General features: G+C 33.9%; 1 protein-coding gene across 1 annotated transcript in view; it reads left to right on the top strand.

The window, feature by feature from the left end:
- Positions 1-1863: 1863 nt before the first annotated feature.
- Positions 1864-12291, top strand: part of NTS (neurotensin) — a 400777-nt gene continuing 390349 nt past the window's right edge. Inside the window, exon 1 of the mRNA XM_060165523.1 lies at positions 1864-1918. The gene's annotated coding sequence lies outside the window, so the exon portion shown is untranslated. The remainder of the gene's footprint in view (positions 1919-12291) is intronic.

Genomic DNA, 12291 nt, shown 5'->3' with positions numbered 1-12291 from the left:
AAATGAGAATGTGCCAGGTGTAAGTTAGAACATAAAACACGTGCCACAAAATCCTGCACAGATGCCAGAAGCAAGCCCAAATTTCGGTTCCCAGCTTCTTCGTTGCGAAAGTGGAGACCATCAGTTACTTGATTCATAGCCTCAGATGAAAAATTCTTGCCTTGGAGCTGTTCAGTTGTGCCCGATTTTTACATGAACCGATCTTACAACTGAAATATTTTTGTGCATAACTTTTTAATGTGATTAGCATAATTTGTTTTGGATAGATAACCAGGACTGAAATTGAGGTCAGAAGGTTTAAGCATTTAAAGGTTTTTATAAAACATAGTATACTTTTAAGTATTGCAAAGGGTGTACTGTATACAGAAGTGTTTTAACCAATCAACCCCTCAGTAAATTTTGGTAAAAACTTAGGTAATTAGCTATGAATGTAGTTGTTAATACTGAAAATATTTTGCATTTGTAATTTTTATAGTTGGAGACATTGTGTTGTTATTTCTATACTATCACTAAGCAAACCATTCAGAACAGATATCTTACCAATGTCAATCCAACAGAATTAATTTTCTACATGGAAATTTTCTTTTAACACACACTAAAATATCATTTACTAAATACAGTATTTATGTAGAAGGGTTTAAATGTGTAGCTTTTAATTTTTGACAGCATTAGTAAATGTTTAGAAAGAAACACAAAAACAAATTTAAAATTTTAGTAGCTTAGCTTCACCTTACAATTCAATGTAGGTATTTTTGGTTGGGATTGAGGAGGGCCTCTGTTCCATTCAGCACAGTCAAGGACTCAGGTTGATGGAAGCTCTGCTATATTTAACAATGGCTTCCACAGTCATTCAGAAATCAACATCCAATTCATGAGTTGGTGAAAGAGAGTATGGAGAAAACATATCCATTTTGGTCTTGTCCCCAAAGTGACAAATCACTGTTATCACCATTCCATTAGTAAGAACTAGTCATATGGCCTTGCCTAAGCTCAATTTGTACAGCCTTGGGAATATTACATAACTTTCTAAGTTTCAATTTTCCTATTTGTAAAATGGGGAAAACAGTAGTGATCAGCTCACATGGTAATTGTGAAGGTTATATACTATGTAAAGCACTTAGCTCAGTGTCTGATTCATACTAAGGGCTTAATTAATAATAATACTCATTACTGTCATCATTTTTAGTATTAGAAAAGACATGCAACTAGATATATATTACAAAAATATTTTAAATTACATATAATTACATTTAATAATTCTTCAAAGAAGCCTGAGAAACAGGAAAAAAGTTACCTACCGAAAATAAAAAAAATTAAGTCTGGGCTCAATACGTAAATACCAGGAAAAAAAAAAAAAGAAAAAGAGAGTAAAAAATGTTGTGGTCAAGAATTTGATCACTGGACTAATGTAAAGGCATGTTTATATGTGTAGTTACGTGGAAAATATAGTATCCATTCTTCATTTAGAAAAACAAATGAAGATACACTCTGAAAAGCTGAACTGAAGCATGAAGACGACTTTGGATAAAAGGGATGGTGATAAGTTCTAATATTCCGAGTTAAGTTTAAACATCATTACAAATATTAGTCCAAAATAATCTAAATATGAAGAATAGTTATTGAAGGATAATGTGTGTTGTGAAATTAACAAAATGAGATCGAAGCATGAGATTATTAAAATAAAGGAAAATGTGAAGGAAGATGCTGTGAAGGCTGCTTTGCTGCGAATGAGGGGAGAGGAGTGGCTTGGAATGAGGCTGAGGTGACAAGCAGGGAGAAAAACAGAAAGAACATTTATCTGTATATTGGAAGTGTGCATGTGTTAGAAAGTAGGGATACATGATGATATCTGAGCTTTCAACAAATCACTCTGGATTAATTTTGGTGAATGGACTGGAAAAATCTAAGAGTGGATGTGGTGAGTCCAATTAGTAGGCTGTTAAAGAAGGTTAAGAAGTGCTGATAGCTCACACAAGATTTTTGGCATTAGAATAGAGAGCAATTGGTACATTTGAGAATATTGACTGTAGAAATGGTAAAAATTTAGTAATGGTTTGGGCATGTGGATGAGTAAAAGAGTTGTGAAGGTGACTCTGGGTGTCTGGCTTGTGATCCTAGGTAGTGGGTGGTAATGCCACTTAGGACCAAGGTTGAGGACGCGTAGAAGAGAACTTGAGATTAGTTTGTGACAAATTGAGTTTAAGTGACATTGGGACATGCAAGTGGTGAGGTTATATAGACATTTGGATATATAGATTAATGATTCAAAGGAGCTATTTGTAGTTAAAGTATTAATACATAGTCATATAGGTGGTATAAATGAAGCTTAAATCAGTTTCTTGACCTTGGCACAATTGACATTTTAGGCCAGTAATTGTTGTGCAGGGTGTCCTGTACATTGCAAGATGTTCAGATCATCCCTAGCCTTTACCCAGCAGATGCCAGTAGCGCCCCCCACCCCAGTCATAATAACCAACAGTGTCTTCAGATTTTGCAAATGTTCCATGGGTGGGGGAATCAGCCCACTGAGAAACACTGGCTTAAATGATAGTAACTAATAAGGAGAATACAGAGTAATAAGAAAACCATATAGCCCTATTGAAATCAGTAACTTGGTTCCAAACTACGTGGCTCAGGCAATTTTCGTTAGTTGGAATAATTGTCATGGATATAAGAGGAGATAAGAACGGGAACACAATGTATTTGTATGTGCAGTTGTAAGACTAGTCAAAGTAGCATCCAAGGTAGATGGAGAAATGAAGCCAGAAGGACTAGAAATTTCCAAATGGCTGAAGATGGGATTTACCAGAAATAAAGAATTAAAAACATATGAAATATCTGTAAATTCTAAATTGAAAGTGGTATAGCCTCTTTATGTAGTTAATCCTGCATATCTATGACTAGCTTAACTGAGTGACAATGTCCTTGCTGATGCCATTTTCAGAAAAAGCAGGTTTAGATTGTGTCTCCGGAGTTAACGTGGACATTGATCAGAGCAGAATCTTTCTCATTTGAGTTTAATGACAATGAATTCTAACAGCTCCACAGAGAGTCTTGGTATCCTTGAGGGTTGGTAGAATCTCAGGACTTTGTTGAGTCCTATAGAGTAACATTATTAGTTACGTGGTACTATTAACAGTATTTTCAATATATAGTTTTTATTATCTGCATACATTTAGATTATGCATGTTAGAAATACTTGTTCCAATCATTTTGTTGGTAAGTATCCCTTTCATTCCTTGAAAAATATGCCAATATATAATCATTTTACAAAACGAAACTAGTAGAGCCTGAAGTACAGTTAAATTGTACAACATTTGTTTTTCTTTTTTTCATTAAAGTCATTTTCTTCATTTACAAATATTCAGTTGAATAGTGTTTCCTAAAGTACTTGCATTTAACTTGCACTTGATTATTTGTACTATAGAATGCTCTTGATAGAAACTTTTGATTTTCTTTGCTGTTTACCTTTGATATGGAATACCCAGTTGGGCAAGTTGTAATTTGCCTACAATGCCAACTCCTTTGAAAGTGAGAATGAAAAAAAAATGGAAATCTCTTTTAAAATAATTTAAAGATCTCTTTTTTCCCCCCTTAATGACCAGAAATTTCTAAATCCTGGTTTCTAAAAACAGTGCCATTTTGAAATTTATCTGGCGGATAGCACTGCTCTGCTGCATTACATGTGGTTGATGTTAGTCACATCCTTGATGTAACATAACACAAGCTGGCTAAGGTAATCCGATGTGACATATGACAGCATTTTGAGCCAGTCTGGGATATTTGAAAATATGCCATCTTTCAAAGACTATGGACAGATAGCATGGTGAGCCAAGATTGTGAACTCTGCTGCTTTCACTTTGAACAACCACAAGGCAAGGTTCTATGATAATTAAAGGGTGAATTCCAACCTGGTAGACTCTAACAGATACTAAAAAAAAGTACAATTTCTTTTCTTGCTGGTGAGTTTATACTTGAAACCACTTAAGTTAAATCATTAAGAAAAATGACCACCAAAGAGGATGTTGATTAAGCATTAATACAGGTACGTGAGAAAGATGATGCAGAAATGAGCTAACAGTGGCTGGTAATATATAAAGAGGTGACAAGTAGGCATTTAGTATCTAGTTATTTACCATTTTTTCAAAGTGCTCAGATCAAATAAGTATCAATTTATTAGCTTAAGAGGAAAAACAACCTAGAAACATGAGCACCCAGGCGAAAATGTAAGTTTTCTACATATGTTGTTGAGTTTCTCTGTAAAAAGTCTCTCTGTCCTCAGTCTAATTTATTGTGCAGGCTGTGGAGAATTTGAAAACCATGTTTTCTTCTAGGATTACTTCAAGATCAGCTCCTTTGGTTTTAAATTTGTTTCACATTTGTTTGAGCAGAAAATACTAGCACTAATAATATCTGATGAATAGTGATGAGTTACAGAAATGAAAATAACCTGGACACTAAATTTGATAGAGGATGGAAAAGGAAATTGAACATAATATGTACATCTTAGAATAAAAACGTAAAATTGTACTACAAGGTAAAGGGTCAGGAAAGCTGGGGGTTTTTTGTGAGATTTACAACTGAAAGTTGTAATATGCAATTGCCTTACTCAATTATATCTTAAAATACCCTTAACTTATACAAAGCTTTTCTTATCTTTCCATGTAAGTTATTCCCATGTAAGAAATCTTTAAATAATTCCTGTATCAATCTATTAATAACATGATTTAAGTAAATGCAGAAAACAATTCACTTTCTTGTGAATTAACACATCCTATATGCATATATAAATATATATAAATACATTTTTCATTAGTGTTTGCACATATATTTTAGAATACTAAGGTTTGCTGAACTGCTGAGATGAAACAGGGCATTGGGGAAAAAGGCTGTTTTTAATTAACTTAGGTGCAACAGGCAAAATTTCCAATATTTTCATATTACTCTTACAACTTACGGTTTTCTAATGCTTTCTCCTTTGAAACTCAAAAGTACATATCATTAAAGATAGATTATTTTATCCATTTAACAGAAAGGAAAATCGAGACTCAAGGTTGTTCTAGGAATTGGTGGAATCCTAATTTCAATCCAGATTTTGAACCTGAAGTCTACTACCCTTTCTTTTAATGGTTCTCATAAAATTAGAAGTTTGTTGAAGTGACCCAAGATGTAGTGACTGATGCCAAAATTTAATGTCAAGATAAACAGTTTAACATTAAATGAAGGACGGATCTGTTACCCTGAAGTTATTCTTCAAGAGTGCTGAAAATGCTCACACAAATTACCTTCCAAATTCTAACTGATAATTAGATTTAAAAAAGGCTGTAGGTAAAAACTTTGTAGTATTTTGCCCTTTATGCTATAGGATGTACTGGACTAAAGACATAATAATGCCCGATGATATCTTCTAATATAGAAGATCCGATATTTTTTGATTTGATAGAAACAAACAAAAAATATTTCTAAACTTACTGCTGTTATAAAACAGTCTAGAAAAAGCCCATTAGAAAAACAAAACAAAATTTTAAAAGTTTGTCTCTTTGGAGCTCACTAAAGATTAAAAGGTATAAACTGAGAAAAATTAAGGTCAAGCAAATATTTTATTTGCTAGGTTGGTTTCAAAAATGCTGTTTGAACATTTTAGGGTCCAGCTCTGGATGACTCCTTGCCATCTCTTCTAGACATATGTTCCCTCACCAGAAGGAGAGAAAGGATACTAGAAAACAAGATTTTAGTGTTTGTTATGTGCCTGCTATGACTACATTTTTCACAGATTATTCTCACAGAAAGCCTGTGAAAAGGTAATGTTATCCCATCGTATATACAAAGAATTGCGGCTCACAGATTAACTTATTCACAGCAAAATAGCTAATATGTGGCTGACTAGGGATTGAACCCAGTTACAGAATTGAGATTTGAATGCTGAAAGTATTGAAAATTAATGTATATTAATCTTGGAAGAAATAGAAGCAGATGATAAATGACAGAAAATAGAAAATCAAATGAAAGAGAATGAAGGAGTTTTTCAAACTGGTAGTCTAGCATTGGTAAGGGCCTACCCAGGGAGAGTTGTACAAATCAGTTGGATAACAGACAATTCTGTTCAGATATCTAGTTGAATTAGGAATTGCCTATATAATGAATTGGCATGCATTTTGACCTACTAAAATACTGTAAGGTAGAACATGGGATATAGAGCCAGCCAACTCTGAATTCATTTCCTCACGGTTTAGTTTACTATCTGTGTGACTTTGGGTAGTGTACTTAATTCTACTGATCCTTAACATATCCCTCAGCAAAATGAATATTCACGTCACTTACCTGCATTCTGTTCAGTTACACTGTGGTAACAGACATTGTCAAACTCTGAATGGCTCACAACAGCAAAGGTCCATTTCTTGCTTGCATTGAAGATACTTTTCAGGTCAGATACAGCTCTGCTCCTTGTTTTCTTTCTACTGGCAGAAGAAATCGTCCCTTCTGGCATGTGTTTGTCTCATGGCAGAGAAAAAAGAGATGCAGGAACCACGGGATGGCTCTAGAAGTGTCTGCTTGAATGGTTTGTGCATCACTCTCAGTGACCTTTAAATGTCCCAGAGGAAGTCGCACACCCAAGCCTCCTGTGAGTGGAGCAGGAAAGTATCATTGTCTCACAGGGAAGGGCAGTGAATGACTGGGAACAATCCTGCAGTCTACCATTACACCCACAGGATTGTTGTGGTGATTAAATGAGAGGGACAAGTGAAGTTTCTGGCAGAGTTCCAGGAACATACTATGTGCTTTTGAAATTTTATTTCACTTTTATCCCGTTTGGGATCCAAAGTCAAGCTGAACAAAGGCCAAGCTCGTGAAATATTTTAGCTGCCGATAATAATTTTCCAGTGTCCATTTTGTGTACAACCTTTATTATATTAATTGAGAGAATTACAAATGAGTGAATCACTGTGTTTCTCATTAGAGACTGGGAATTAAAAGAAGAATTAAAGTCATATTTAAAAAGATGACAGTTACTTAGAAAGACCTTAATCCTTTTACTTAACTCTCAGTGAAGAATCGACAAATTAACACCTGGCTTCTAAAAGTACATTCTTCTCAGGAATTCCTAACTTCTTAGAAATACAACAGACACACACACAAAACAAAAATATATATAAAAGAATTAAATGAGAATGATTAGCAAAATAACAAGGTTTCAGTTGGAAGGTAGCATTTGGGAAACCAGATGAACATAAATTTTGGTGAGGATTATATTCCATTAAAAAAAATTTCTCTGGAATTTTTCAAATTTTAACACCAAAGGAAAATTCCCTATTGAATGTTTCTGAAAAAGTCTCTTTTCTATGTCATGTGGTCAACTCCAGCAAGAGTTTTTTATGAGTAATATATTTGGTCTTGTAGATTTTTGGATGAATCCTTGAGGAAAAAGCCAACCAGTCTTGCCTTTGCTCTAAGAGATCAAAGACACCACTGTATTTTTGGTATGAAAAGCGTTTTTCCATAGTTGCCAAAAGTATGCTGTTTTCCCATCAACTGTGTAGTGGCCATGCAGTGACTGACAGCCCATGCAGTCACTCCAGGGTGGCTCTATTTCAACTTAATGGTAGTGCTTAATTTCAAAAGTACTTTAAGTCCCTTTTGGATAAAAATTATAACAGTACAAAAATAGTTCTTCCCTCAGCTAACAGTTAGTTAACAACACCCACTCTGTGAGGTATTACTGTAGTATGAAGAAGCCCTTTGGGAATTCACAGCATAGATTTCTGTGTGTTAGACCAAAGTATTCAGTTGTGATGACTTACCTGCCTCTTTTTTCACAATAAATTCAATGGAGGAAAAACTTTCAGATGAATACTAAATAGTTTAAATGCTTCCACAGAAATAAATTGTTGAGAATTATTTTTGTGGGAAAAAATGTATTAAGAAAGTCATTGGTATGCCATTCTTCAGTGTAAGCTATTTAAAAATGGAAACTTACCACATGATTTTAGATATAATACACTGAAACATATCCTCTCATATAGCAAATAACCAGTAAACTCTGACAGGCAATGGACAATAACAGGTGAATATTAATCACGTCTTATCAAGGGAGTCCCATGGTATGTAAAGTGCACTTGGATATCGTATGTGACAAAAATTTTGAGAATCTGTTTGTTTGTATTTTATCGTGCTTATTTTTAAAGAATTTCAATGTACCCAATATATAGCAAAATTAAATAACAACAATAAATTAGCAAAAAGTAAATAAATTAACAAAGGTTAATTAAAAGCCCCTGTCCGTCACTTGTGGGAGGGAGGAAGAGTGTACAGATAAATAAGTTGCTTCTTAAAGGAGCATGCCCTTTGAACCGAGGTTCAATTTATATGAGAGTGGAGAGTCCAGTTAACTCAAAAAAAAAAAAAAATCCTGCAAAATATCCTCTACTAGGAACTATCTGGTCTTAACACTAGTGTTTACAACCTTCAGATTTGCAGCATTCATTAGCTTTTTCCTGAATTTCAGACCCAACTAAATGAAGTGACGTGAAAAAAAACACTTTAATGCTTTATGCTCCAAATCATAAAACTGAGGATGTATCTTGAATGATTAGAACTAATTGGTGACTGCATACAGAGGTCAAAATCACAGAAATCTGTCTTACTTTTTGCTCAGTTCACAGACACTGTTTAAGATCAGAAGTATAAAAGGGTTGCATGTTGTGTTAATTGATACAAGAGTATGTTTTCTGCTCACTTTTGATGCTATAAAATCAAATGCAACAGTTTGGAATGCAAACTGAAAGGAGAGGTTACATAGGTGTGGCAGCCTCACAGCCTAAACTGGTTTTTAGTATGACAGTAAGCATTCATTTGTTTCACCTCTGATATTTGGGTCTTGTTGCAGGAGTATTTTTGAGAAAACATAAAAAGGTCTGTGTGAAAAAGTTAATAAAGTACTCAGTTAAGTTTTGAAGATTTCATTGTCTCAGATTATCTATATATTTCATGAATTCTATTTCATCCAGTTTTTCCAAGTTACTATCTAATATCTCCACTTCAGTTTGTGTATATCCTGTCCAAAATACTCTGTAGCCTTCAGGGGATGTTTAGGTCCATATTCTACAATGTCTTATTATTTTTTAAGTCTATAATACCTAGGTAGTTCATGTTTTAATTATTTTACTAAACAACATAACAAGGCTTTTAGTGAAATTCATGAAAAGATTAAAGAAAACCCACACTAAATCTGGAAGTTCATTTATATGATGTTAACTTTATGGACAAATTATGCTGCTTTTAGTAATAATGTTGTTGTATATGTATACATGCATCTTTTCTAAAATGAAAATTGATAGACATCTTTTTTCTTCTAATTCCTGCTTGCAAATGTCCAGAATCTGAAAACAAGCTTATACTCTCTATCAGAATGATCTATGACAGAGAAAAAAGACATGCTCTTTGGCAGAAATACATGCAGTAGGCTTAAATTGTTAGATTTTTTAAATGTTTCAGTGATGGTTATCTATAGCTCAATCTCTTCTGATGTTTGAACTGGCCTTATCATTACTGCCTGAATCATTATCAGGAAATGCTTTTTTAAAAGATTTCTCTAAGTTGGGAAGCTTTTAATCAGTTTTGCTCCTATTACAAAATCAAATCCTTCCATTCACAACAACCAAAATTAATAAGGTAGAGGCTTTTGCTCTTAACAATGTATTTATCTTTAGACTAATGCTATTATTTGGGAGTCCGAAATTAATAAAATCTACCAACATTAGTAAGATAACTAACATGTTTAAAATATGCTAAAGTGAAACTGAACCCATTTTGTGTTTAAATTCCTGAAGCTTTGATTAAATCCTAATACATATCATCTAGCTGCCCTGAATTCATTTGATGGAAACACTTGATAATTGTTCACCTTATACCCTTATCATCTATACACATTCTCAGCGCTCTCTACTTACTATTCCTTGTAAAATTAAACTCAAATGCCAAAGTAAAAAAAAAAAAAGAAAAATTAAACAGCAGTCTGAACACTGAATAAAAAAAGTAGCATACTCTGAAAATAAAAACAGAAACCTCTAAAATAATGTTTTATTTATCACATACAAACGTGTTTTCCTAAGAATTATTTCCAGTATGGGCCACCATATGGAAGTAGAAAGCCATTATAGGAATGAACTAAGATGGTTTGTATCACCTGCATAACTTGTTTTGTTCTATGCCTTCAGGCTTCAAAATCCGCTTCCCATATTTTTTTCCTTTCTTTAAAAATAATGTACATCAGTTTAATTTATCCCAGGTCCTGACAGAAGGATCAGATTTTAAGCATTTAATGCTGTGGTTTCAAATCCAATTTTTCAGTGTTCATCGTTTCAAAAGTGGTAGAATTCGGTTTTTGAAAAGGTTCAGGAACTTGGGAAGGACTGGCATACTTTCTAAAGTCCCACATTGATGTTAAAGGCAGCTCTGTATGGTAGAGAGCAGTTTGGTCTGAAGTTTTCTATAGTGCTCCAGGAAATACTAACCCTTTGCCTACTCTAACAAGAGCCCCTCTTAATAGTGTCAACCTAGGAATATTTTTTAAACTCCTAAAGCATATTGAATAAATAACCTATCTACAGATTTTCTGAGCTAGGACACTGATTGGTTGGTACATTTTCCTAAAAGGAGGGTATCAATATATCTGCTTAAGGCTTTATTCCACTGCGTGTGTTCGGAAACAGCTTTCCTTGAGACCAATGGGATTTTTATCCATTCAGACGCTGAAGCACTAGATCTTAGCACAGTAAATTCATTGTAGGCTTACTTTATTGGTGGTGGGGGAACCTCAAAAGGTCAGGAGTCCAGATTGCTTCAAGTAAACATCCAGAATCTCAGATGCTTTTTTGAAATGGGCCAAGTTTATTTGAACCTCTCTTCTGGTTTGGAAATCAGGCTGAAAATTTCACAGAAACAGATTTTCTTGTGAGATCTCAGAATGTTGTGGTTTAAGTAAAGTAATAAACAAACTTGAAAAATGAAAGGCAAAATTGGCTCAAACTCACCTGGTTTCATTCTATTAAATGCCTGAAACTGAGTGGCATTGTGCAATATTTTAAAAAAGGAAAAAAACAGACTTTGGCTGTGGTTTAGCTTAGAATCATCAAATATTCCTGCTAAGGAGGTTTAAGAGAACTTTCTGTCATTCTATCCTCCTCTGTCTTTATGTTTCAATAACTTTTCATCTTTTTGTTTTTCCTTATTTTCAGTTTGGGAGACTTCAGTATTGGTCTTTCATTTAACATATTAATGAAGAGTAATTCTTTGATCTTCTTCTGAAGATGAATAATTTCCACTTATTTACGGGTGAGATCTCCTTGAAATGTGTGTTATGGTATTTATATGGTATATATAACATGAAGACAAGGTGACATTTTTTTGAATACTTATTATTAAATACCAGGCATAAGAGTTAAAACTTTTACATATATCATATTATTTGTCACAGCAAAACCATTAAGCAGGAATTATTCTCTCCATTTTATGAGTTATGAAGGAATGGTTTATGAAGTTATGGTAACTTGCCCAATTGTATACTATGTTATTTATAGCTAGGAAGTAGCAGAGGAAGGATTGAAGCCCAGGGTGTCTGTCTTTAAAGCCCATAATACTTTACTACTGCTTTACAAAGTTTCCTGTATAGTTGCTGAGGTTTTCCTGAGAGCTTTTTAAAAAAGCCATTTATCCTTTACTAATAACTTTAACCCTAACCATTGTATATAACGGCTTTATATAGTATATGCTAGCAGGAAAGAATATTTGTTTTGTAACTCTTAGATGTGAATAGGAAATTTCTATAGTTAAGAAAGCCTGTTTTAATGATAGTGCCTTAGATTTGTAAAGCACTAGATACAGAGACCTTTTGTGTTTATCTCATTCTGATCCTTCCAACAAACCAGGAGGTAAGCAGATAACACATCCTGATCCGCTTGTACCAATGACAAAGACTGAGGCTCCATGAAATTAAGATATTTTCCCAAAGTCATGAAACAAAGAGACATCCAGAAAAAACTTCAAATCAAATCTTTTACCTATGTAAATTGCTCTTTGCAAATCAATGCTTCAGAATTCCATTCTGTGATCTCCTTTTATTAACATCTTACTTTATTTTCTCACTCTTCCCTCTTTCCAATTACACTGTGTTTTCTCCACAGTACTTTTGCATATTCCAGCTCGCACAGATATTGTGCTCCTGATAGAAAGCACTCTCCGCTAACTGATAAAATCCAAACTACTTTTGCAAAGCCCAAAATAGTCTGGACACAT

Source organism: Lagenorhynchus albirostris, chromosome 11 (assembly GCF_949774975.1).
Source record: "Lagenorhynchus albirostris chromosome 11, mLagAlb1.1, whole genome shotgun sequence".
In the NCBI taxonomy this organism is placed as follows: domain Eukaryota; kingdom Metazoa; phylum Chordata; class Mammalia; order Artiodactyla; family Delphinidae; genus Lagenorhynchus; species Lagenorhynchus albirostris.
The sequence above is the reverse complement of the archived record's forward strand: the minus strand, read 5'-3'. Positions and strand labels throughout refer to the sequence as shown.